This window comes from Microcaecilia unicolor, chromosome 11 (assembly GCF_901765095.1).
Source record: "Microcaecilia unicolor chromosome 11, aMicUni1.1, whole genome shotgun sequence".
Lineage (NCBI taxonomy): Eukaryota > Metazoa > Chordata > Amphibia > Gymnophiona > Siphonopidae > Microcaecilia > Microcaecilia unicolor.
In genome coordinates this window covers 10,170,804-10,196,387 of record NC_044041.1, presented here as the reverse complement: position 1 = coordinate 10,196,387, position 25,584 = coordinate 10,170,804, and the positions used below count along the sequence as shown (strand labels likewise).

At 47.3% G+C, this 25,584-nt stretch overlaps 1 long non-coding RNA gene across 1 annotated transcript; it reads right to left on the bottom strand.

The window, feature by feature from the left end:
* Positions 1–4,746: 4,746 nt before the first annotated feature.
* LOC115481239 lies at positions 4,747–25,197 on the bottom strand. Its single transcript, XR_003943906.1, has 3 exons — positions 25,103–25,197; positions 11,088–11,095; positions 4,747–4,757 (listed from the first exon to the last, which is right to left on the bottom strand). It is a non-coding gene; the product is annotated as an uncharacterized LOC115481239 (long non-coding RNA).
* Positions 25,198–25,584: the final 387 nt, after the last annotated feature.

The following is a 25,584-nucleotide window of genomic DNA, read 5'->3' as shown; positions in this document are numbered from 1 at the left end:
ATTTAAAGGTGGCCAAGGATGGGGCAAGACGTAGGGGCTCAGGAAGTTTATTCCAGGCGTAGGGTGCAGCGAGACAGAAGGCGCGAAGTCTGGATTTGGCAGTAGTAGAGAAGGGAACAGATAAGAAGGATTTATCCATGGAGTATTTTGAACTTCAGTCATTTTCAACAATATTAAGCCTAGTAATAGATATCGCCTACAACTTTGACCTTTACCTCTCTGTATGGAGGTAGGTTAATGTGACAACTACATACATTGTTTATGGGTGCTGACTGTATTTCATGCATGAAAGATGCCACTGAAGTTTATTAAAGAATTATAATTTATTCATTTAGATGTAGAAGAATATTAAAGTTTTTAAAAATGTTGTCCTTTAAGCCTTGAAAAGGGTGAATGCATTAACTCACTCTCTCTCTCTCTCTCTCAGGAGTAGTCAAGGTTTTTTTTTTTCTCTCTCTCTCTCTCTCAGGAGTGGTCAAGGTTCTCTCTCTCTCTCTCTCTCTCTCTCTCTCGGGAGAGCTGCAGAGAGGGAGAGAAATGCCAGCTGCACCCAGTGGGAGAGAGAGAGAGGAACTGCAGGCAGGGACAAAAAATATGTTTGGGCCAGGGTGCAAAACGTAGACGCTAGGTCAGATTTGTTTTTAGGCGCGATAGCAACCTGGCACCTGGGTTTGTCAAGCCCTGCTCTAAACAGATGTTGAAATGACACATGTTTAAATATAAAACTGTGTAGCACAGGGCTGGAGTACACAGAGTATATTGTGGAGGTAGCAGATTAGGGTCCAAATGAAGGGGTATTGATCGTAAAGAGAAAACAATTTTAGTAACATACATAGAAACACGGCGGCAGATAATGGCCAAATGGACCATCCAGTCTGCTCATCCACATGAAGAGCAAGATGAAGTTATAAACAGAGCAAAGGAATTATACCTAATATAAATGATTTTCGTTATTATGGTTGCCTTGTTCATATTCTCACTTCTTTTTCAGTTGGAGCTCAAGATGGGTTACAGTCAGACCCAGTAGGTATTTCCCTGTCCTCAGAGGGCTTACAATCTTGTACCTGAGGTAATGGAGGGTTAAGTGACTTGACCAAGACCACAAAAAGCAGCACTGGGATTTAAACAAGGCACCCCTGGTGCCGTAACCACTAGGCTATCCTGCTTATAATCGAACGAGAATAACGCCCAAGTTCCGACCTAAATCGGGAGATGGGCGTTCTTCTCACAAAAACAAATAAAGCGGCATAATCGAAAGCCGAACTTTGGACGCTTTCAACTGCACTCCGTCGCGGATGCGGACAAAGTTGACGGGGGAGTGTCGGAGGCGTGGTGAAGGCGGAACTGGGGCGTGGTTATCAGCCGAACAGAGATGGGCGCCCTTCGCCGATAATGGATGCGTTTGTAGCTAGAATTTAGGGCACTTTTCCTGGACCCTGTTTTTGACGAATAAGGCCCCAAAAAGTGCCCTAAATGACCAGATGACCCCCAGAGGGAGTCGGGGATGACCTCCCCTGACTCCCCCAGTGGTCACTAACCCCCCTCCCACCACAACAAATGATGTTTCACAACTTTTTACTTTCACCCTCAAATGTCATACCCTCCTCCCAAGCAGCAGTATGCAGGTCCCTGGAACAGTTGTTAGGGGGTGCAGTGGACGTCAGGCAGGTGGACCCAGGCCCATCCCCCCCCTACCTGTTACAATTGTGCTGCTTAATGCTACTAGTCGTCCAACCCCCCCCAAACCCCCTGTACCCACATGTAGGTGCCCCCCTTCACCGCTTAGGGCTATAGTACTGGTGTAGACTTGTGGGCAGTGGGTTTTGAGGGGGATTTGGGGGGCTCAACACCCAAGGGAAGGGTGCTATGCACCTGGGAGCTCTTTTACCTTTTTTTTTGTTTTTGTAAAAGTGCCCCCTAGGGTGCCCGGTTGGTGTCCTGGCATGTGAGGGGGACCAGTGCACTATGAATCCTGGCCCCTCCCACGAACAAATGCCTTGCATTTATTCGTTTTTGAGCTGGGCGATTTCATTTTCCATTATCGGTGAAAAGCAAAAACGCCCAGCTCACACCTTGGCGAATAAAGCATGGGCGTCTATTTTTTTAAAAAAATACGGTTCACTCCGCCCCTTCACGGACCCGTTCTCGGAGATTAACGCCCATGGAGATAGGCGTTTCTGGTCGATTATGCCCCTCTATGCCTCCATGTTGTCCTGTGATTTAAGGTTTCATAATATCTATGTAAAATTCATAAAAGAAGGGAACCACCTGTGTTGGGGAGTATCAGAGAAGAAGAGATAATGTCTTTTAGAGTTTTGTAGAAGAGGGAGAGCCTTAAACCTACGTGCCTTTTAGAAGAGGGGTCGAACTTGAATTTACTACTACTACTTATCATTTCTATAGCACTACTAGACGTACGCATTTGGGAACAATAGGCAGTCTTGGTTTGAGGTTCTTCTAAATTAATACACATTTGGGCTCATTTTCGAAAGAGAAGGACTCCCATCTTTCGACATAAATCGGAAGATGGGCATCCTTTTCACAGGGTCGTCCAAGTCGGTATAATCGAAAGCTGATTTCGGATGTCCCCAACTGCTTTCCGTTGCAAGGACGGCCAGAGTTCAAGGGGGCGTATTGGAGGTGTAGCGAAGGCGGGACTTGGGCGTGCCTAACACTAGGACCCATAATCAAAAGAAACAAGGACGTCCCTGACAAACACTTGGACGACTTTACCAGGTCGTGTTTTTCTTACGACCAAGGCACAGAAAAGTGCCCGAAATGACCAGATGACCACCGGAGAGAATCGGGGATGACTTCCCCTTACTCCCCCAGTGGTCACTAACCCCCTACCACCTTCAAAAAAATCTTTAAAAATATTGATTGCCAGCCTCAGATGTCATACTCAGGTCCATCACAGCAGTATGCAGGTCCCTGGAGCAGTTTTAGTGGGTGCAGTGCACTTCAGACAGGTGGACCCAGGCCCATCCCTCCCCCCCCACCTGTTACATTTGTGGAGGAAACAGCGAGCCCTCCAAAACCCACCAGAAACCCACTGTACCCACATCTAGGTACCCCCTTCACCCGTAAGGGCTATGGTAGTGGTGTACAGTTGGGGGTAGTGGGTTTTGGGGGGCTCAGCACACAAGGTAAGGGAGCTATGTACCTGGGAGCAATTTATGAAGTCCACTGCAGTGCCCCCTAGGGTGCCCGGTTGGTGTTCTGGCATGTCAGGAGGACCAATGCACTACAAATGCTGGCTCCTCCCACAACCAAATGGCTTGCATTTGATCGTTTCTGAGATGGACGTCCTTGGTTTTGATTATCGCTGAAAATTAGAAACGACCAAGTCTAGGGACAACCATCTCTAAGGACGACCAAATTTCAGGATTTGGGCATCCCTGGCCTTATTATCGAAAAGAAATATGGACGTCCATCTTGTTTTGAAAATATCAGTTTCCCTGCCCCTGGATGGGGACGTTTTGCGAGGACATCCTCATCAAAACTTGGACGTCTCTTTCGAAAATGCCCCTCATTGTGATCTATAGAAGTCACAGAAAAAGGCGTCAAGGCTATGTCAGAGTTTATCAAATAGGGGAAGGTTCTCCTCTCCAGTCCTCGAGGGTAAGAGGTTAGGGATATATATTTACTTTGAAACAAATGGTAAAACATGATGGATGAACCCATTTGAGATCATTTGTTTCTGTTTGCCTGTCTTTACTATTTTTACTCAATAATAGCAGCAATCTTTTCCCACTCCTAATTTAGCAGAACCCCGAAAACCTCAGCGGTGCACCTTGCCAATGCTTTTACATTCATGCAAGGATTCTCTGCACCCACCTCGTCAACGGTTCTGAAGTAGTTCCATGGCCAATTAGTTGCGATTTTCCCTTAACTTTACTGTGGATAATACAGTCACTTATAAAGAGATTCTTAAGTATTTCAAACTACATATATATTTTTTCAAAATCCACTTCTCTTGAGCAAAGCATTTGTCAGACGGGGGATGTATCGTCCGACACGATCATGTTTCCCCCCCCCCCCCCCCTCCCCCCGGACGATACATCCCCCTTCAGCCATTTCAGAATTGTTTCTCTAATTCCAACCTCACTCAGATGCAGCTGTAACAAGGAATGACCAACTAAATCAAAGGCCACAGAAAGGTCAAAGGAAATTTTAACCTTGTCAAGGAAACATGTAATACATGCGCACGGGCCACCAAGCTAGTTTCAGAGCTGTGTAGCTTTCTAAAGCCTGATTGCCGGGAATAAAGGAGATTCCTTTTCTCAGAGTCCCTTAGTTATAAGAAAAGAGCCCCTGAAATGAAACAAAATAATAATCTCTCTATATAAAACACACCTCCAACGTTCTGAAGCCTCCACAAGTCCCAACGTTCTAAATGCATGGTGGTGAAACCCGGAATTCGCCCATGAGTGTTGGCCCCGCCCCCCACGTCAAACATCAAAATGTCGAGGGCGGACCAATGACACTCAACCAATCGCATCACGAACCCGTTACTAAGCGACGGAACGTGACATAAGACACATCGCGGAACAATGAAAACCAGCAGCAACAGTTGCTAGGCGATGTCAACAACAACGCTAAAAGGACCATATAGATCTCTGCTCTCCACACAAACAACGGACACGGAGGGCATATGAGGGAAGGAAAAAAACCAGCACATACACACACACTCTCACTCTTAACTGGCTATAATGAGCAACTGACCTGCCACTATCACAGGGACTGCTAGCACCTCTCTCTCTCTCTCTCTTACACACACACACACACACACACACAGAGTACAGACCTGTGGTGAAGAGGTGCTGAAAGGAGAGCTGCTGTACCCTGTGGCTGCTGAACAATGCAGAGGGGAGGGGGCCCCCCTGCAGGAGGGCCCCAGGCTGAAAGGCCTAGCACACTTGGAGCTGAGAAACACTATGAAGGGGAGGCTTCCTCCACCCAAGCCCCAAGCATGCAACCAGGAGAACCAGGAGAGCCCAGGCCTGTGGACGGAGGAAGGACCAGAGCCCAGCAGCGCTTGCTGAGGAGCCAGCTCACCCTGACTGTAAGTCCTGGCCATAACATTCCTAAGCTGGGTGAAGAACAGGGGGCAAGAAGGCAGGGCCCGGGTTCCAGAGCAGGGTTCTCTGCATCCAGTATCAGAGGAGAGGTGGTGGAAGAGAATAGCGGAGAGTCTGAAGAGGACGTTAGTGAGGAAGAAGAGGAGGAGAAGGAATCCAGGCCTAGGGCCTGGCAGAAGAAAGAGGCCCAGCATATGACTCCTGAAGAGGTAATTAGATCAGTGAAGAAAATGAATCGAGTAGAAGGTGAAATAGAGGTACTGAGGAAGCGGCTGAAGCTAGCAAAAACTATGTGTAACCTGGCTTCCACTGGCCCACGAGACAAGTATGTTAAGGGAGTTGAAGCACTCCAGAAGCGGCTTACAGCAAAACAAAGGCAGCTGCAAAAACTAAAGAACTGCAGAGATAATCCCCTTCGTGAGGTTTTCCTGAACAGGGAACGCATGCAGCAGACCCAGACGCAGTCCCAGATCCAGCAGGAAGCAGAACCCAGAGACACACAGGACTCCGTGGTTCCAGACACCCCAGAGGCTATGCTGGAAGGGACAGCAGGGGAAGAGAAACAGCAGCAGCCAGAAGGAGGGAAAGACAAGACTGACACAAATAATTCCCAGTTATCACCAGTATTTTATTTCCTACAGGATTCCCAAGAGCTAGGTGCTCCATCCACTTACCAGCCTTGTAGAACAGAGGCTCCTAGTCCAGTTGTGGCAGGTACTGTGGATAAGGAGGGGCCACGGCACTGCATGCAGCGAGAGAGCCTGGCAAGTTTGGAACACAAAAGAGCTATGAAACTGAAAAAAATTCAAAAACGTCCCTTATACTTAGAGAGCTGGCAGGGCATAGCCGAACCCACAGAGAAGAGCTCAGGTTTGCTGGGAGAGACAGAGAAGAAAGACAGCCTGGAGAATCAGAACAGTTTGAATGCTGAGGAGAATCAGAACAGTTTGAATGCTGAGGTAGGAGAAGAATCACTACACACTGAGCAAGTACAGAAGTTACCAGGAACAACGGGAGGGAAAGTAGAGCAAAAACAAGGGGTTTTGCAGATGGAGACAGAGACTAAAGAGGATGGGAAAGTACAGGAATGGAGTAGTGGAGTACTACAAGAGATGGAAGAAGCTGAGAGCAAATATGGTGGACAGAGGGCGGGAACATCGTGGGAACACCACAGTCACTCATGGACAGAATTGATAGGGCAGACCTCTGAGCAGGGCTGTCCAAGAGCTGCCATCCAATCTCAATCAGAAGTGCTGATGACATCATGGGGGAAGCTCAGTGACAGGCAGGGGCTCCCAATAGATTCTGCCACTCAGAAACAAGAAGAAAGAGCAGAAGGGAGCTTCTCAGAAACTCATGCCCATCAAAGCAGGAGTCCCAGAAAGGAGAGAGAGAATTGTGGAGAGTGTCAGCTGCACCAGGAGGCGGAGCCAAGACCCAGATCGAGTGAGACAGGGCATGGAGGAGAGTGTCAGCTGCACCAGGAGGTGGAGCCAAGACCCAGACTGAGTAAGACATTGCCAGATACAGAGAGAGTACATGAAGGAGAGTGTCAGTTGCACCAGGGGGCGGAGCCAAGTCCCAGACCCAGTAAGACAGAGCATGGAGGAGAGTGTCAGCTGCACCAGGAGGCAGAGCCAAGACCCAGACTGAGTAAGACAGTGCCAGATACAGAGAGAGTACATGAAGGAGAGTGTCAGCTGCACCAGGAGGCGGAGCCAAGACTCAGACTGAGTATGACAGTGTCAGAAACAGAGAAAGTGCATGGAGGAGAGTGTCAGCTACAAGAGGAGACAGATCCCAGACCTGGTCTGAGTGGGACAGTTGCAGAGCAAGGGAACGAGTGCTGGTTGGGAACAGCAGCAACTGGCAAAGGACTGGAAGTAGAATATTGCAGAGGGGGAAGAGACAGAAACAGCACAAGTGAACTGAACATAGTGGGTTAGTGGACATGGGAGAGGAGGGAGGGGAAGAGAGGGGGAGGGGAGGAAGGCAGGAAGGGGGTGGGGAAGGGGGGGAGCATACTGGTATCAGCCCCTTTATCCTTTGCAGCAGTAGTACGGGGAGGAGGGGCAGAGACAGGGAAGGAGGAGGGGAGGCAGGAGTCAGACATGGAGACAAGGGGAAATCCATTTTCTGGTCCGTTGCGGGGTCCCGGGAGCGGTGTTACCCCAAAACGTCGAAATGTTGTCCAGCTGCGTTGGGTGGGCACAGGGGTAGCACCACCTAGAGAGGTTGTTTTAAGAATGGTATTCTCCCTTGGCTTTATCCCTGAAGATTTGTATGCATGCATACACCCTGTGGGAATCCCTGAATATGATATTAGTTTCTTAACAGGGCGAGGTTTGGACCTGTTTTGGGAAAAGTACACAGAGGTGCAGCATCAGGGTAGATGGGTGGATTTTAAGGCTGTCCCCATCAGTAGACAGGACGCAGTCCAGATTACCATTTTGGTACGTAATGAATCTCTTATGGCCGCAGACCTGTCATACTGGTTGGGACGGTATGCCGAAATTAGGACCCCATTAAGCAAAATACCAGACCAGAGTCGTGTGTGGGCGGGGGGGTGGAGTGCCCTTGTAAAATTAAAACAGGCAGGCTATGTCACCCAACATATACCTTCAGCCGCATACATTGGAAGGGATCGAATTCAATGCTTTTATGCAGGACAACCCAGACAGTGCTACAGGTGCGGATCTTTCCGTCACTTAAGCATGTCATGTACAGTGTTAAAGTGCTCGCGATGTGGTAGTGCAGATCATGACACCAGCGACTGCACTACCATACGCTGTAACCTGTGTGGAGGCTTGGGGCACCCTTTTAGCAAGTGCCCACAAGCATCGCACAATCAGGTAGAGGAAGAGAGGAGGGGGGAGGAAGGGGCACAAGCAGAAACTACAAGGATACAAGGACAGAAGCGGGAAGCATTAAAGGGATTAATGGATAAATCAAATACCACTATTCATACAGAGGCAGGCACTAAGGGAAAGGGAAAGGGGGAGAAAAGGGCATCAGGTTTGGATCACATTCAAAGAAGGGGTATTTGTGAAAGGATGGAAGAAGGAGGTGGGGAGAAGGGGGGAGAAGAAGGGGAAGCATGGACCCTGGTAGGGAAACATGGAGGGAAGGGGGGTCGGAGGAAGGAGGGGAGGGGGCTAGCCCGAGCGGGGAGAACAGATATTCTGGAGAAGAGCCAGAGTAATCGATATGCAGTGTTTCAGGTTTCAGGTGAAGGAGAGGGTGATCTTGAGATGAATCCACCCCAAAGGGAGGTTTTGGAGGAGAAGAGGAGGGAGGGGAGGGGAGCAAGGAATGAATCATCTGAAAGACTTAACAGAGAGGAGCCAGCAGTGTTACCCCCAAGTCTAACATCACATCCTACTAGTTTAACGAAGGGCCTCATGCAGGAAATAGAGGAGGGTAAGGAAGGGATGAAAGGGGAAAGGGCTGGTCCAGAGGAAACCAAGAAAAAAAAGGGTAGAAAGAAAGCCGGGGAAGATGACTCAGAGTGGGAGGATTTGGAATTAGAAGAAATTATAGAGGATCCTGAAGAAATGATGGGGGCAGGAATATCTGTGAAGAGGGATTGCGGTGAAGAGATGAGGAGGGGTAAGAAATTTAAGAAATAAACCATGGCTGCCTTGTCCTTAATCTTTGCAACTCTGAATGTAGCCAGCATAAAGGCAGAGAGAACTAGATTTGTCGCCTTTAGCGATTTGACCCAGTGCAAGGTAGACTGCATCCTGTTGCAGGAGACTCATTTGGATTCTTTGCAGCTCCTGCACCGGGCCAAGAGAGATTGGAAAGGGGGGCCCTCATTCTGGTCTCTGGCCAAAGAAAGATGCGCAGGGGTGGCTATTCTTTTTGCCACCCGAGAAGTGGAGATTACGAGGGAAATAGAGGTGGAGATAGGGAGGTGTGTTGTCTTAGACGTTTTCATTAGAGGGGTAGCAGTGCGAATCATTAACTTTTATGGGCCCCAGATTAGTTGGGAACGCAAGCAGCTGTTGCTCCGGGTGAAACCGTATTTATATACAAGCAAATTGGTGGTATTTGGAGGAGACTTTAATATGGTCTTACAGCAAGCAGATAGAAAGGGGTCCAGGCGTCAAGTGGGTTATGACAGCCTCCAGCTGGCAGCAATTGTAAAACAGGCAAGACTGGAGGTGGCGGGAGGGAAGGGGTTCACTTTTAGAAGGGGAGACACGGAGAGCCGTATTGACTGGCTCTTTGTAGGCGGGTTGGCTAAGTTTCAGGGGCAGCCGAATAGATGGACGGAATATTCAGATCATGCCTTAGTTTCCACAGTCTTAACAATATGCGAAGGGGCGCAGAAAGGCCCAGGATTTTGGAAACTGAGTGCAAAGTTATTAGAAGTAGAGGAAAACAGACAAATATTTGAGGGTTTTTTAGCAGACCAAGAAACACTATGGGAGGTGATGGATGATAAGGGAGCCTGGTGGGACATGGTAAAGGGGCGAGTCAAGGCCCTTTTCCGGTCCCTAGCCAGGAAGCAGAGTCTGGGGTTACAGGCACAGTGCTGTCGTCTTCGTAAGCAATTGGACCACGCGGTCTCCAACCATCTAGAGAAGGGAGAGATAGAAGCTTTGCAGGCCCAGTTGAGGCTGTTGCAATATGATCGATACGCTGCTTTGCTTCTGGAAAGGGAATATGGGCATCGGTATTCCCCGGATCCTTTCCAGAATTGCAAGGTAGCAGTAGGACACAAGGTCATTTATGCTATGAGAGATGAAGCAGGGCAGCGATTGACGAACCAACGTTCAATCGAGGCCAGGGTCATTCGGTTTTACACCCAATTGTGGGGGAAAGAGAGCTTGGTTTCTAACTTCATGCTATCATACGTGCAGAGTGCCCCAGGCTTGGAAAAGGTTTCGGAGGGGGAGATGGAACAACTGCTTAGGCCCATTACCACAGGAGAGGTAGATGATGCTATTGATACGCTATCAGCACGTACAACTCCGGGTCCCGATGGGCTGACCCCAGAGTTCTACAAAAAATTCCGTGTGGTCCTGATTCCAGTGTTAGCTGCAATTTTTAATAATTGTTTGCAGAACGGGCGTTTGGCCCCTTCACAGCAGTGTTCTATTTTGGTTCTCCTCGCAAAGAAGGGAAATCTGGAACTTATCGAGAACTGGAGACCCATAAGTCTTCTGAATGTAGATAGGAAAATAATGGCCAGGATTATTTACAACCGCCTGGCTGGGGCAGTGGGTGGTCTCTTGTCCTCAGCACAGTTTTGCTCGGTGAAGGGGAAAGGGGCAGTGGAAGCAGTTTGTACCATCCGTGAAATAGTGGAAAGGAGTCAAGGTGGGACAAAGGGAAAGTATTTGCTGACCCTTGATCAGTCTAAGGCTTTTGACAGGGTGTCCCAGGAGTACCTATGGCTAGTGCTTCGGTGCTATGGGATACCCGACCAGTTTATAGGGTGGATCCAGACTTTGTATCGCAATGCAAGGAGTAGCACTCTAATAAATGGTTGGGTGGGCAAGAGCTTTGCAGTGAGGTCAGGGGTACGGCAGGGGTGTCCCCTCAGCCCCTTGCTGTACGTCCTTTCCTTAGATCCTTTCCTCAGAAGGTTGAGTGGAGGGTTTAGCGGTCAACTAGAGGGCATCTCTTTGGGTTCACACACATGGCGATGTGTCGCCTACGCAGATGATGTCACAGTAGTAATCAGTAGCAAGGAGGAAGCCGAGCGAGTTCAGACCTGGATGGCAGAATACACACAGGCTGCGGGGGCCCAGATAAACCAGGAAAAGAGCTCCGCAATTTGGGTAGGACAGGGCAGACCAGCTTTCAAACTTCCCAGTCAGTACCCAGTAGCAAGGGATGAAGTACGGATCCTGGGTCTCTGGGTAGGCAGACAGGACTATGATACGATCAACTGGGAGAAGGGGCTGGGGAGAGTCGAGGAAAGGGTGGCCCAGTGGAAATCATATAAGTTGCGGTTTGTGGAAAAACTGCATGTCATTAAGACCTATCTGATACCCCTTCTCCTGTTCATATCCAAGGTCTGTTTACTGCCTATATCGTTACATGCCAGAGTATACAGCTTGTTTTTCCAACAGCTATGGGGGAACAGGATGAATATTATCCGGAGGGAGGTGACCTATTTGCCCAAAAGGGAGGGGGGGTTGGGAATGGTCAACCCTGTGGTACATTTTAGTTGTTTCTTTTTCCAACAAAATCTGGGAGGGGTCTTGCGGGAAGGGAGGCCGGCTTGGGCAGACTGCATGGCCTCCTGGCTTCAGCGGTACTTGAGGGATTGGGTGAGGGGAGGTCAGGCAATGCCCCTGCGAGGGAAGGCGGGATACTTGCCACAGTACATCTCACCTCTGTTGAGATTGGTGAAGAGATGGGGTATCACAGTACAGGAAATCCAGAAGGAGGACAGGAGGCAGCTACAACACCGCATTATTCAGACACACTTTTCAACACGTCTAGCCTTGAGGGACTGCCCAGGTCCACTACAGGAGGAAGGTCTGGCTTTCCTCAATTCATCACGCCTCCCCCGGAAGATTGCGGACATGGCCTGGCTGACTTTCCACAGCCGGCTTTATGTTCGAGCTAACATGAAAAATAGAAACAGCAATGATCGTAAGTGCCCGAGGGGGGAGTGCGTGACGGAGGATGAAACAATGGACCACTTCCTCCTCAAGTGCCCGTTCAATCAACAAGTCTGTCAGGCAGTAGCCCGCCAATTAGGGATTCCTTTCTTCCACCAGCTATCTTATGCAGAATGGGCCTATGGAGGGTTTCCAAAAGGAAAGGGGTGGTGTAGGGAGACACTGTATATCATCGCTGCAGCCCTTTGTTACTTCCTGTGGCAGGCACGCTGCCAAGCTTCATTATATCGGAAGTGGCTGTCTGTACAGGAGGTGGCAGGGGATGTGGTACATTTGTCCAGCAGCTGGCAGTGAGGGAGAAGGAGCATTGTTCTGGACTACAGTGGGCAAGGCATTGGAGGGGTTTTTCGTTTCAGCCTCCCTGAGTGGGAGGGTTTGTTGAGGGGCGGGGGTATTGGCCAGTAAGGTTTTATTTATGTATTAGTTAGCGGGTTTTATTGCTTGTTTTATCGCTTGTTTGTATGCTTGGTTTGTCTTGTTGCAAGTTTCAATAAAGACAATATGACACACTCACACACACACACACAAGGGACACAGAGGGGATGGAAGACAAGGAACGAATCATTGGGTATGGAGGGGGCGGCAGGGGAGATAAGGCAAGAACTGCCTCAAATGTTTGTGCTGTGCTATGTACAATTATAATGCTGTCTCTTCATTTTGACCCTACCCTTTCACACTCACTTTCACACACACACTTACACTGTCTGTATCTCACACACACACACACACACACACACACACACACACACACAAGGGACACAGAGGGGATGGAAGACAAGGAACGAATCATTGGGTATGGAGGGGGCGGCAGGGGAGATAAGGCAAGAACTGCCTCAAATGTTTGTGCTGTGCTATGTACAATTATAATGCTGTCTCTTCATTTTAACCCTACCCTTTCACACTCACTTTCACACACACACATGCACCCATGCACATATACACACTCTCTCACACAGACACACAAACACGCCTCAAATGGTTCAGCTGTCCTATGTAAAATTTCACTGCTGTCTCTTCATTTTCACCCTACCTGTGCACACTCTCTTTCACACACAGACACACATACATATACACACTCTCACTCTCTCTATAGCCTTGCTAGCGCCCGTTTCATTTCTTTACGAAACGGGCCTTTTTTTTACTAGTAATAATAATAATAAATAAAAACCACCCTGAATAAAATGAAACACCCATAAATGATGCATGAAAATAAACAAAACGAATAATTATGGCCTGTCCACACCTAAATCTATAGAAATTTAGCTTGTTTTATTTTCTAGTAGTTCATGTATTGGTATCCTGTAGTAACTGTGGGATCTGGGACCGATCCCACTCCGAGTCCCCCCCCCCCCCCCTCCACCTCTTTGTCCCTGTTTCTTGCATCCCACTTCCTACAAATAGACTCAGACATCTGTACTGGTAGAACATATATATATACAGGCCGCAGCTTGTTTATTAAATTGAACCATTTAACCATAACAATCTTAACCAAACTTTAATCCGAGCTACAATATCATATCATAAAGCATCATAAATGTATCTTAGCCCTCCCCATCACCACCCTATCATGTCAGGATTAGGACAGTGCTAAAGGCATAGACCTCCACGCCTACCTGTACCGGGTCACCTGACCCACCGCCCATAACCCAGGTGTCCACCTGCTGCAACAACCCAGAAAGCACAAATCCCTTGCACCATGCTCCCACCCCAAAACCATGGTATTCCTGGGGGGGGGGGGGGTAAACCGCCTCTGAGGAGCACCTCAGAGGCACTCCCCACCCCTTCCTAGCCATCAGCCTATTAAAATCCACAACCTTGGCAGGAAAGGCCACTTGCACATGAATTAGCCAATCCCCCCCCCCCCATCCCCGAGGTTCCTGACTCCCTCTACCCTTGCCTACAACCTAACCCTCCCCTCCCTGCTCCAGTGGTCCTATGAAGGCTGATGGAATGGGAAGCCCAGCCCCAAGTTAAACTCACCCCTGCGAGACTGGGGCTCTTGGGATCAAACGATCGGTGAGGGGCATGTTGACTTTTCATAGGAAAGATTACTTTTGTTTGAATCTTGGTGCATTGTGCTGCTTTGGTCTGGCAAGTTTGGTCTGCTGGTTTCGATTACAGGTCATGAGTGTCTTATTTGCAGGATGTTATATTAGCTTATTGGTGACAATGTAATAAAATGTGTATATGTGTTTTTTAGAATGTGAAGGGTTATTTTATAGCAGGATACCTGGTTTAAGAGGGCACATGGGCTCCTAGCTCTCTATATAAAACGCACCTCCAACGTTCTGAAGCCTCCACAAGTCCCAACGTTCTAAATGCATGGTGGTGAAACCAGGAATTCGCCCATGAGTTTTGGCCCTACCCCCACGTAAAATGTCATGACGTCGAGGGCGGACCAATGACACTCAACCAATCGCATCGCGAACCCGTTACTAAGCGACGGAACGTGACATAAGACACATCGCGGAACAATGAAAACCAGCAGCAACAGTTGCTACGCGACGTCAACAGCAACGCTAAAAGGACCATATAGATCTCTGCTCTCCATACAAACAACGGACATGGAGGGCATATGAGGGAAGGAAAAAAACCAGCACATACACACACACTCTCACTCTTAACTGGCTATAATGAGCAACTGACCTGCCACTATCACAGGGACTGCTAGCACCTCTCTCTCTCTTGCTCTCTCACACACACATATACACGGGACACAGAGGGGATGGAAGACAAGGAACGAATCGAATCGTTGGGTATGGAGGGGGCGGCAAGGGAGATAAGGCAAGAACTGTCTCAAATGTTTGTGCTGTGCTTTGTGCAATTATAATGCTGTCTCTTCATTTTGACCCTACCCTTTCACACTCTCTTTCACACAGACACACACACACACACACACTTACACTGTCTCTATCTCACACACACACATATACACACTCTCTCACACAGACACACAAACACGCCTCAAATGGTTCAGCTGTCCTATGTAAAATTTCACTTCTGTCTCTTCATTTTCACCCTACCTGTGCACACTCTCTTTCACACACAGACACATATACATATACACACTCTCACTCTCTCTATAGCCTTGCTAGCGCCCGTTTCATTTGTTTATGGAACGGGCCTCTTTTACTAGTATATAATATTAGCTTACGGAGCCTTAAGGTTATGCCATGCTTAGATGGCAGAGACTCTAGTGGCTCTACTGCAGTTTTGCATGACTCCCTGTTTATGACCAGTGAAGTAAAGGCAGTGACATAGCTACATGGGGCCATGGGGGCCTGGGCCCCTGGTTTGGCTGGTGGGGGGTCCTCAAGCCCTGCCAGCTAAAGCCTCCGTCCAGCAATGGTCTCTGTCGCCGCCGCACTGCCTGCCCTGCTGTCTCTTCCCCTCAAGTCCAGCACACTCTTTTTAGTGAAACTGAGAATTTCAGATGTGAGGGGAACAGAGAGCAGAGTGGGCAATGCGGCGGCGTCGGAGACCAGCGCTGGTCGGATGCTTCAGCTGGAGGGGGTTGGGTTCCCCCGCCAGCCAAGATGTACAGCAGCAGCAGTGGGTGGGGAGCGATGAGGCGGCGGACCAAAATGTGCCCCCTCACTCCACAACTGCACCATCATCTCTCAAACTGCCTCACACCAAAATGTACCCCCCCCCCCTCACACAATGGCCCTACCATCTCACAGGCTGCTCCTACTTCCAAAAACTATCCCCCACAACTGCCCCACAGCCCCTCAAACTGCCCATCCTAAAAACCTACACCCACAACTTTGCTACCAGCTTCCAAACTGTCCCACACCCAAAAATACCCCAATTCATCTCACAGACTGCACCCTTTCCCAAAACGTAGTCCTCTGAAACTGCTCCACCACCCAGAAAACTACCTCCAGCCCTATAATCATCTCACCAGACAGGAAAGGCTGCTGCCCACTGAAATCACTTGGGACCGCCTAGCTGCCAGTATTCAGTGGCATTTCACCAGGCAATACTGCTGAATATTGACTGACCAGCCATGTGCAAAGTGGGCAGGTCAGGTGCAGTACACAAAGAGGACTTGGGAAGGAGCCAGCACCTCAAAAGCTGTCCTAAATTCGGCTGGTTAGTTTTGCAGTTGCCAACACTGAACATTGCCCTGGTCCTTTAGCCCCTCCAATCACCCTCCCACCCCTTCAAAACAGCCGCTCTCCTTCCGTTCCTTCTCTCTCCCAGCCCATGACATCAAGAGCCCCCTTCTTTGGGGGGGGGGGGGGGGGAGGAAATATAAAAGAGTGAGTCAGGGGTGATTCCGCCAATTGCTATACTAATGATGTTGGTTTTGCATAAATGTTGTAATGAGAAGCAGCTTGGCTGAGTTATAATGAAGTAAGAACAGCGATGTTAATAAGAAGTTGAACGTTACTTGTTGATGTTTTGGCATTATACCTATGACCCAATAAAGCTTTTTTCAACAAAAAAAAAAGAGCCCCCTTCTACTACTAACCCTCCTCCTAGACACACTGGGCTCCCTGCTCCTACCTCAGATCCCCACTCGTTCCTGCCATTAGCAGCTACATCATCCAAATGGACCAATCAGAATCCTCATAGAACTTAAAGGGCCAATTTCCAAGATAACACCGTAATACCGTTATTCTCTGAGGCTTTTCCTCCTTCAATCTGCAATGTAATGGAGTTTATTTGGGTGACGTTTATTTATTTATAAATTTGTTTTATTTTGTTGGATTTCTATTGATAACCTTAAGAGTGGACTAACACGGCTACCACACTCCTCCCCACAGGGGGTAATTCTGGAAACAAGGCGCTAACATTTAAATGGCGGATATCTGTCTAAATGATTAACGTATTGTGCATAAATACATGAGAAAAATCCTGAAAATCCACGTGTGCACTATTCTATAACTGTGCACGTCTTACACAGGTGGTCATTGTAGATGTGTATAACCTGGCATTTAGACACGTCACAAGTCTAAATCCTGATTTTACAAAGCTAGGATATATGCTTGTATATGGAGCATAGATACCTGTCATGGAACCCGGGATGGTGAGCCCTTGGGCTGTAGCCAGGCTGCAGCAGACAAGTCCTCTGGGGAGGCGCAGAGCAGAGGCGAACCAGGCACTGAATACAAACAGGATACCAGACATGGCAAATAGATAGAGCAAACTCAAGACAAGCAACAAGCAAGACAATACACAAGGCAGGAACAGGATTCAGGATTCTCAAACAGGATTCAGGATTCTCAAACAGGATTGGCTGGAACAGGGTTCAGGATTCTCAAACAGGCTTGGCTGGAACAGGGTTCTGGAACAGGCTTGGCTTAGCTTGACTGGAACAGGATTCTGGAACGGGCTTGGCTTGGCTGGATCAGGATTCTGGAACGGACTTGGCTTAGCTTGACTGGATTAAAAACTGGTTAAAAGATAGAAAACAGAGAGTAGGGTTAAATGGTCAGTATTCTCAATAGAGAAGGGTAGTTAGTGGGGCTCCCCAGGGGTCTATGCTGGGACCGCTGCTTTTTAACATATTTATAAATGACCTAGATATAGGAGTGAGGTAATTAAATTTGCTGATGACACAAAGTTATTCAAAGTTGTTAAATCGCAGGAGGATTGTGAAAAATTACAAGAGGACCTTACGAGACTGGGAGACCGGGTGTCTAAATAATAGATGACATTTAATGTGACCAAGTGCAAAGTGATACATGTGGGAAAGAGGAACCCGAATTATAGCTACGTCATGCAAGGTTCCACGTTAGGAGTCACGGACCAAGAAAGGGATCTAGGTGTTGTCGTTGATACGTTGAAACCTTCTGCTCAGTGTGCTGCTGCGGCTAAGAAAGCAAATAGAATGTTAGGTATTATTAGGAAAGGAATGGAAAACAAAATGAGGATGTTATAATGCCTTTGTATCGCACCATGGTGCGACCGCACCTCGAATATTGTGTTCAATTCTGGTCGCCGCATCTCAAAAAAGATATAGCGGAATTAGAAAAGGTGCAGAGAAGGGCGACGAAAATGATAAAGGGGATGGGACGACTTCCCTATGAGGAAAGGCTAAAGCGGCTAGGGCTCTTCAGCTTGGAGAAAAGGCGGGTGATAGAGGTCTATAAAATAATGAGTGGAGTTGAACGGGTAGATGTGAAGCGTCTGTTTACGTTTTCCAAAAATACTAGGACTAGGGGGCATGCGATGAAGCTACAATGTAGCATACAGCGACTAAGGACTCACAGTGGGCGACTGGAATCTCAACTGAGGCACGGAAGGCTTTGGACTTGCAGGCCTGGCAGCAGGATTCACCGGACCCAAGCAAAGGTGAAAGCTGTAGTCAGAGTTATTACTCCTCAGAAGTACCAAGCTAGAAAGCAGGCTTCACAGGAACACAGAATTAGGTGAAAGCTGTGGGCAAAGCTTTACTCCTCAGGACTCCCTGGCTTGGAGGCAGACTTCCACTGGAACACAGCATAAGGTGAAAGCTGAAGGCAAAGGCTTCAGGCCACTCCCTCGCAAAGAAACAGTAGTAGGAACTAGCAGAAGCCCCATCAAGGATAATTGCCAGAACACTGAGCACACTCAGAAGCCAGCTTAAGAAGTGCTCAGCAGGGTTGCCATATAAAAAAAAAAAATTCTGACCCAAAACAGCCCAAAACCCGCCCAAAAACCGCACACACCCCACCCCCGACGTCATCACCCCGCCCCTTCCGTCATCACCCCCACCCCTGCCGTCATCAACCCCGCCCCTTCCGTCATCACCCCCGCCCCCCGTCATCAGCCCCGCCCCACCGTCATTGCCCCGCTCAATACGTCGGCAAACCCCACCTAAAACGTCATAAGCCCCGCCTCTGTCACCATTAGCCCCCCCCCCCCCGCCGGCCGAAAAACCGCCCCAAAACCCGGCCAAAAAAACCAAAACCAGCCCAAAAAACCGCAACCCGCCGCGGGCAAAAGTTTCCCGCGGCGGGTTGTGGAAAACCGCCCAATTGGGCGGGAAAACCGCCCATCTAGCAACCCTGGTGCTCAGTGCTGATGACATCACCAGCTTGGCCTCCACCACTCTACAGTGACCCCACAGGTAATTTTAGAAGGTTTAGAAGGAGGAACAGGGCACTGACGAGTGCCCTGACGAGCAAGGCACGGAAGTCGCTGACGACCACCGTGACAGGTTTTGGTTCTCCTGCAGATATTCTGAAGGATGGAATAAAATGGTAGTATGTCTAATGTGTTTTGATGGGATTGCGCTTGATTTTTTAAAAAATTGTTACAAATCTGGGAGGTATAGGGGGGGTCCTTTGGGTCTGTCACCTGGATCTTTTAAGCAATGCCTCTGGCAGCAGGGTTGGGACCACAGAGATCCCACTCAGACTTGGGGCCAGTAATGGCACAGGTTAGAGATGGGTCCAACTGACACTACTTAGAGGCCAGCTTAGGAACTGGACTAGTGATGGCACTTCTTAGTCATGTCATGTGGACTCTGTCAACAAAGGGGCCCTTTTACTCTGGCCCTTTAAACTCTGGAATTCGTTGCCGGAGAACGTGGTGAAGGCGGTTAGCTTGGCAGAGTTTAAAAAGGGGTTAGATGGTTTCCTAAAGGACAAGTCCATAAACCACTACTAAATGGACTTAGGAAAAATCCACAATTCCAGGAATAACATGTATAGAATGTTTGTACGTTTGGGAAGCTTGCCAGATGCCCTTGGCCTGGATTGGCCGCTGTCGTGGACAGGATGCTGGGCTCGATGGACCCTTGGTCTTTCCCAGTGTGGCATTACTTATGACATGATAGAGGTATATAAAATATTGAGTGGAGTGGAACAGGTGGATGTGAAGCGTCTGTTCACGCTTTCCAAAAATACTAGGACTAGGGGGCATGCGATGAAACTACAGTGTAGTAAATTTAAAACAAATCGGAGAAAATGTTTCTTCACCCAACGCATAATTAAACTCTGGAATTCATTGCCGGAGACCGTGGTGAAGGTGGTTAGCTTAACAGAGTTTAAAAAGGGGTTAGATGGTTTCCTAAAGGACAAGTCCATAAACCACTACTAAATGGACTTGAGAAAAATCCACAATTCCAGGAATAACATGTATAGAATGTTTGTACGTTTGGAAAGCTTGCCAGGTGCCCTTGGCCTGGATTGGCCACTGTCGTGGACAGGATGCTGGGCTCGATGGACCCTTGGTCTTTTCCCAGTGTGGCATTACTTATGTACTAAGGCACGTAGGTGCCTTCGCGCGTACAGCGCACATCAAATTAGAACTACCGCCTGGCTACTGCATGCCCTGGGCAGTAATTCTAAATTTTTACGAGCGTCCAAAATGCGCAGCAGAAAATAATTTGTATTTTCTACCACGTGGCGCTAAACCAGGTGGTAATCGGCAGTGGACGCGTGCTGATGATTACCGCCCGGTTAACGCGTGAGACCTTACCGCTAAGTCAGCGGGTGGTGGTAAGGTCTCAGGCCCAAAATGGACGCGCACCAATTTTAATTTTGCCTCATGTCCATTTTCAGGCCCCCCCCCAAAAGGCCTTTTTTGCAGGCACACTGAAAAATGGGCCTTTGTGCATCCAATACACCCGCGCAGGCCATTTTCCGGCACGCCTTAGTAAAAGGGCCCCAACGTCAACAGTGGCATCCAAAATCTGAAACTTATAGCCCCATATTCCATGTGACCCCCCCATTCCCTAATTACATCACACCTTCAATGTGTTAATGACAAATATCACCCTCACCTCCCCCCAACTCTCAGCCTTTCTTTCCCTTTCTTCTTCCCCACAAGTCTTGCTATCATCTTGGTATGACTCCAGTCTTTATTCGGGACTTCTGAGAGCTGTTTATGAAGCCTGATATATTTTTTTAGCGATGGCAATGTGCCCCAACTAATTAGCTCAAACTTGGGAAAGTACATTTTTGAAAAGCACAGTTTATGTTGCTAATGTAAGCACCATTTTAATTCTAGTTTTTGAGCCAAAAGAATAATCCAAATTTGAAAGAAAACCAAACTTTGGAATGCTATCTGCTGGTGAAGATAAAAAAATCCTATTAGGTTTAAATGGACAGAAGTTTCATCAGCAGGATGTTCCAGGACAGGCCTTCTGTGGAAGTTATACACTGTGGCCAGGAGGTGGTGCTGCAAGCTTATTTTTGGAACTCCACTAGAGAAAGGCATCTGTTTGAAGAGATTCGAGAAGATGCCTATTGAACAATATTTGAAACGTTAATATTTTAAGATAATTTTGTCTTATCTTGCTCTAGTCTATACCCATCTAAATCCAGTTTTCAATTTCTTTTTTTTTATTTTAGATATCATGTTTATTTATTTATTTTTTATTTATTTGTTGCATTTGTACCCCACATTTTCCCACCTCTTTGCAGGCTCAATGTGGCTTACATAGTACCGTGAGATGTTAGCCACCTCTGGTGATGAAACAAATACAAAGTGATGTTGTTACAGAACATTCGAGAATCAAGAGAAGAAGAGTGATAGATTGTTCATTGCAGGTTATGGCTTCGTTGTGTTGCTGAGTTCAGTTGCTTAAGTTGGATCAGTAGTGTATACCTTTTCGAACAGATCGGTCTTTAGTGATTTCCGGAAATTGTGATGATCCTGCATTGTCTTTATGGCTTTCAGTAATGCGCTCCATATTTGCGTGCTTATATAGGAGAAGCTGGATCCGTAAATTGATTTGTACTTGAGTCCCTTGCAGCTAGGGTAGTGAAGATTTAGGTATGTTCGTGATGTTCTAATTGTGTTTCTGGTTGGTAGGTCTATGAGATCAGCCATATAACTCGGGGCATCGCCATAGATAATCTTGTGGACCAGGCTGCAGATTTTGAAAGTAATATGTTCTTTGATTGGGAGCCAATGCAGTTTTTCTTGTAGGGGTTTGGCGCTGTCGAATCAGGATTTACCAAATATAATCCTGGCTGCTGTGTTTTGAGCAGTCCGTAGTTTCTTTACGAGTAGTTCTTTACATCCTGCATACAGTTGTTTACTGCTGTCATCTTCTCCCAAGGAGGGAGGACTTGACACTGCACAAGAGGTGCACTCTGATGACATCATCCACCTACTTTTAGGCAGCGCCGGATCCTGAGGCTGCATTCATCTTCGGCCATTACCTCAGGGTAAACATTGCTGCTATTTGCTGCGCTGAACTGCGATTGGCGCATCCACCTGCTTATAAGCAGCACCAGTTTCTGAGGTGTCATGTCTCAGGTGTCGCTCTGAAGGGGTGTGCCAAAGGGACCCACCTCGCCCCTTTGCATGCTCCTTCACATGCAACTTTGCATATTACTTGTCCTGTGACTCTGTCAGACCTTGGCATGTTCTATGCAGGTTGGAGATGTTTTTCTTGTTTAGTTCAGAATAGAGTTGCAGTGATCGTTCTTAGTCTCTGTTTTATGTTACTTTCTTAACATGGATTGGCTGCTAATTATTTTGCTTTGTTTAACTTTTTTAAGCAGGTGGGGAGTGAATACTTTCTATCATATTCCTATTCATTTCTGTGCAGTATGGGCTATGAACAAGGTCATTGATAGACTGTTTGGAAGTGCTACCTACTACTACTACCATTTAGCATTTCTAAGCGCTACCAGGGTTGCGCAGCGCTGTACAATTAACAAAGAAGGACAGTCCCTGCTCAAAGGAGCTTTCAATCTAAAGGAGCATAATATCTATTAATTTGTTTATTCATGGCTTCATATACCACTTTAATTGGTAGACAAATCAAAGCATTTACAAGTAAAATAAAAAGCAAAGAAAAGAATACAATAATCAAATAGGAAAGTAAAACATGCATACAAGAGCACCACACTGTTAAAAATAGCATCCAGCAAAACTGATAGCCATAAACACTCTCTCCCAGATTCCGGCGCCCAAGAGAGCCGCCTCACTCATTAGAATACGCTTGCTGGAACAACCATGCCTTCAAAAGTGCAATGAAATTTCTTTAGACCGGATTTGCTATGGTTGGATAATTTATTTATTTAGTTATATATTTGTTGCATTTGTACCCCACATTTCCCCACCTATTTGCAGGCTCAATGTGGCTTACATAGTACCAAATACAAGGTTATATTGTGGTCGAGTGAGGTAGGTGTGTATCAGGCATCATGAGGGTCGAAGGGAATGAAGATTGTATATTGTCCAGTACGATCATTGGTTATGTTGTGTTGCTGGGTGTGGGGATAATGGCATAGAGTTCCACAAATATGGGGCTGCAAAGAAAAAAAGCACTATGATGCGTACTTTCCACACGTTCAAAAAGGGCGTCACCCTCACCAATATAGTGAAAGGGCCTCTTGCAATTAGAAGAAGCCTGAAAAAGGGTCCATGAATTTAAAATGTCTTTCGTGTAATTTTGCTGGCTCTGGCTCTTATTTTCCAATCCCTTGTGCCTATTCTTACATTAGATCTGTTGGTAATAAAGCTCGTATTATTAAACGATCTACGAACTGACCAACTTCCGCAAACTGTTGAAGACTCATAAGTACATAAGTACATAAGTAGTGCCATACTGGGAAAGACCAAAGGTCCATCTAGCCCAGCATCCTGTCACCGACAGTGGCCAATCCAGGTCAAGGGCACCTGGCACGCTCCCCAAACGTAAAAACATTCCAGACAAGTTATACCTAAAAATGAGGAATTTTTCCAGTCCATTTAATAGCGGTCTATGGACTTGTCCTTTAGGAATCTATCTAACCCCTTTTTAAACTCCGTCAAGCTAACCGCCCGTACCACGTTCTCCGGCAATGAATTCCAGAGTCTAATTACACGTTGGGTGAAGAAAAATTTTCTCCGATTCGTTTTAAATTTACCACACTGTAGCTTCAACTCATGCCCTCTAGTCCTAGTATTTTTGGATAGCGTGAACAGTCGCTTCACATCCACCCGATCCATTCCACTCATTATTTTATACACTTCTATCATATCTCCCCTCAGCCGTCTCTTCTCCAAGCTGAAAAGCCCTAGCCTTCTCAGCCTCTCTTCATAGGAAAGTCGTCCCATCCCCACTATCATTTTCGTCGCCCTTCGCTGTACCTTTTCCAATTCTACTATATCTTTTTTGAGATACGGAGACCAGTACTGAACACAATACTCCAGGTGCGGTCGCACCATGGAGCGATACAACGGCATTATAACATCCGCACACCTGGACTCCATACCCTTCCTAATAACACCCAACATTCTATTCGCTTTCCTAGCCGCAGCAGCACACTGAGCAGAAGGTTTCAGCGTATCATCGACGACGACACCCAGATCCCTTTCTTGATCCGTAACTCCTAACGCGGAACCTTGCAAGACGTAGCTATAATTCGGGTTCCTCTTACCCACATGCATCACTTTGCACTTGTCAACATTGAACTTCATCTGCCACTTGCACGCCCATTCTCCCAGTCTCGCAAGGTCCTCCTGTAATCGTTCACATTCCTCCTGCGACTTGACGACCCTGAATAATTTTGTGTCATCGGCGAATTTAATTACCTCACTAGTTATTCCCATCTCTAGGTCATTTATAAATACATTAAAAAGCAACGGACCCAGCACAGACCCCTGCGGGACCCCACTAACTACCCTCCTCCACTGAGAATACTGGCCACGCAATCCTACTCTCTGCTTCCTATCTTTCAACCAGTTCTTAATCCATAATAATACCCTACCTCCGATTCCATGACTCTGCAATTTCTTCAGGAGTCTTTCGTGCGGCACTTTGTCAAACGCCTTCTGAAAATCCAGATATACAATATCAACCGGCTCCCCATTGTCCACATGTTTGCTTACCCCCTCAAAAAAATGCATTAGATTGGTGAGGCAAGACTTCCCTTCACTAAATCCGTGCTGACTTTGTCTCATCAGTCCATGTTTTTGTATATGCTCTGCAATTTTATTCTTAATAATAGCCTCCACCATCTTGCCCGGCACCGACGTCAGACTCACCGGTCTATAATTTCCCGGATCTCCTCTTTTTGATAAGATCTACTGAAAGGATCAAAACACAGGAAGTCCACACTCACTGCTCAGCAATGCATCAATACACTCTCTTCTGAATTCTCATCCCCCGCAATGTCACCACATTCACACCTTTACTCACAGAAAAATGCTACACCGATTGTTCTCTTGTTATTGTCTTGTTGCTCTATCTGCTTCCCGTTGTTTCTTTCCAATGTTCCATTGCTCTTTTCCATTGTTCTGTTCCCTTAATGATACTCTGACCCTGTCTTCGCATAACTCATCACAATGTAATCCATAACCGAATTGTAACAAATTGTACTCCCATCATTTACAATGTATTGTAAGCCACACTGAGCCCGCAAATAGGTGGGAAAATGTGGGATACAAATGCAATAAAACAAATAAATAAATAAAATAAATAAAGATCGGTTAGAGGACCAATCGGTTCAAAACACTGCTGCCCCGTCTCGTCTTCCGCCAGGGTCACTTTACTCATACTACCCCTCTCCTCCAGTCGCTTCACTGGCTCCCTATCCGTTTTCGCATCCTGTTCAAACTTCTTCTACTAACCTATATGTACTCACTCTGCTGCTCCCCAGTATCTCTCCACACTCGTCCTTCCCTACACCCCTTCCCGTGCACTCCGCTCCATGGATAAATCCTTCTTATCTGTTCCCTTCTCCACTACTGCCAACTCCAGACTTCGCGCCTTCTGTCTCGCTGCACCCTACGCCTGGAATAAACTTCCTGAGCCCCTACGTCTTTCCCCATCCTTGGCCACCTTTAAATCTAGACTGAAAGCCCACCTCTTTAACATTGCTTTTGACTCGTAACCACTTGTAACCACTCACCTCCACCTACCCTCCTCTCCTCCTTCCTGTACCCATCAATTGATTTGATTTGCTTACTTTATTTATTTT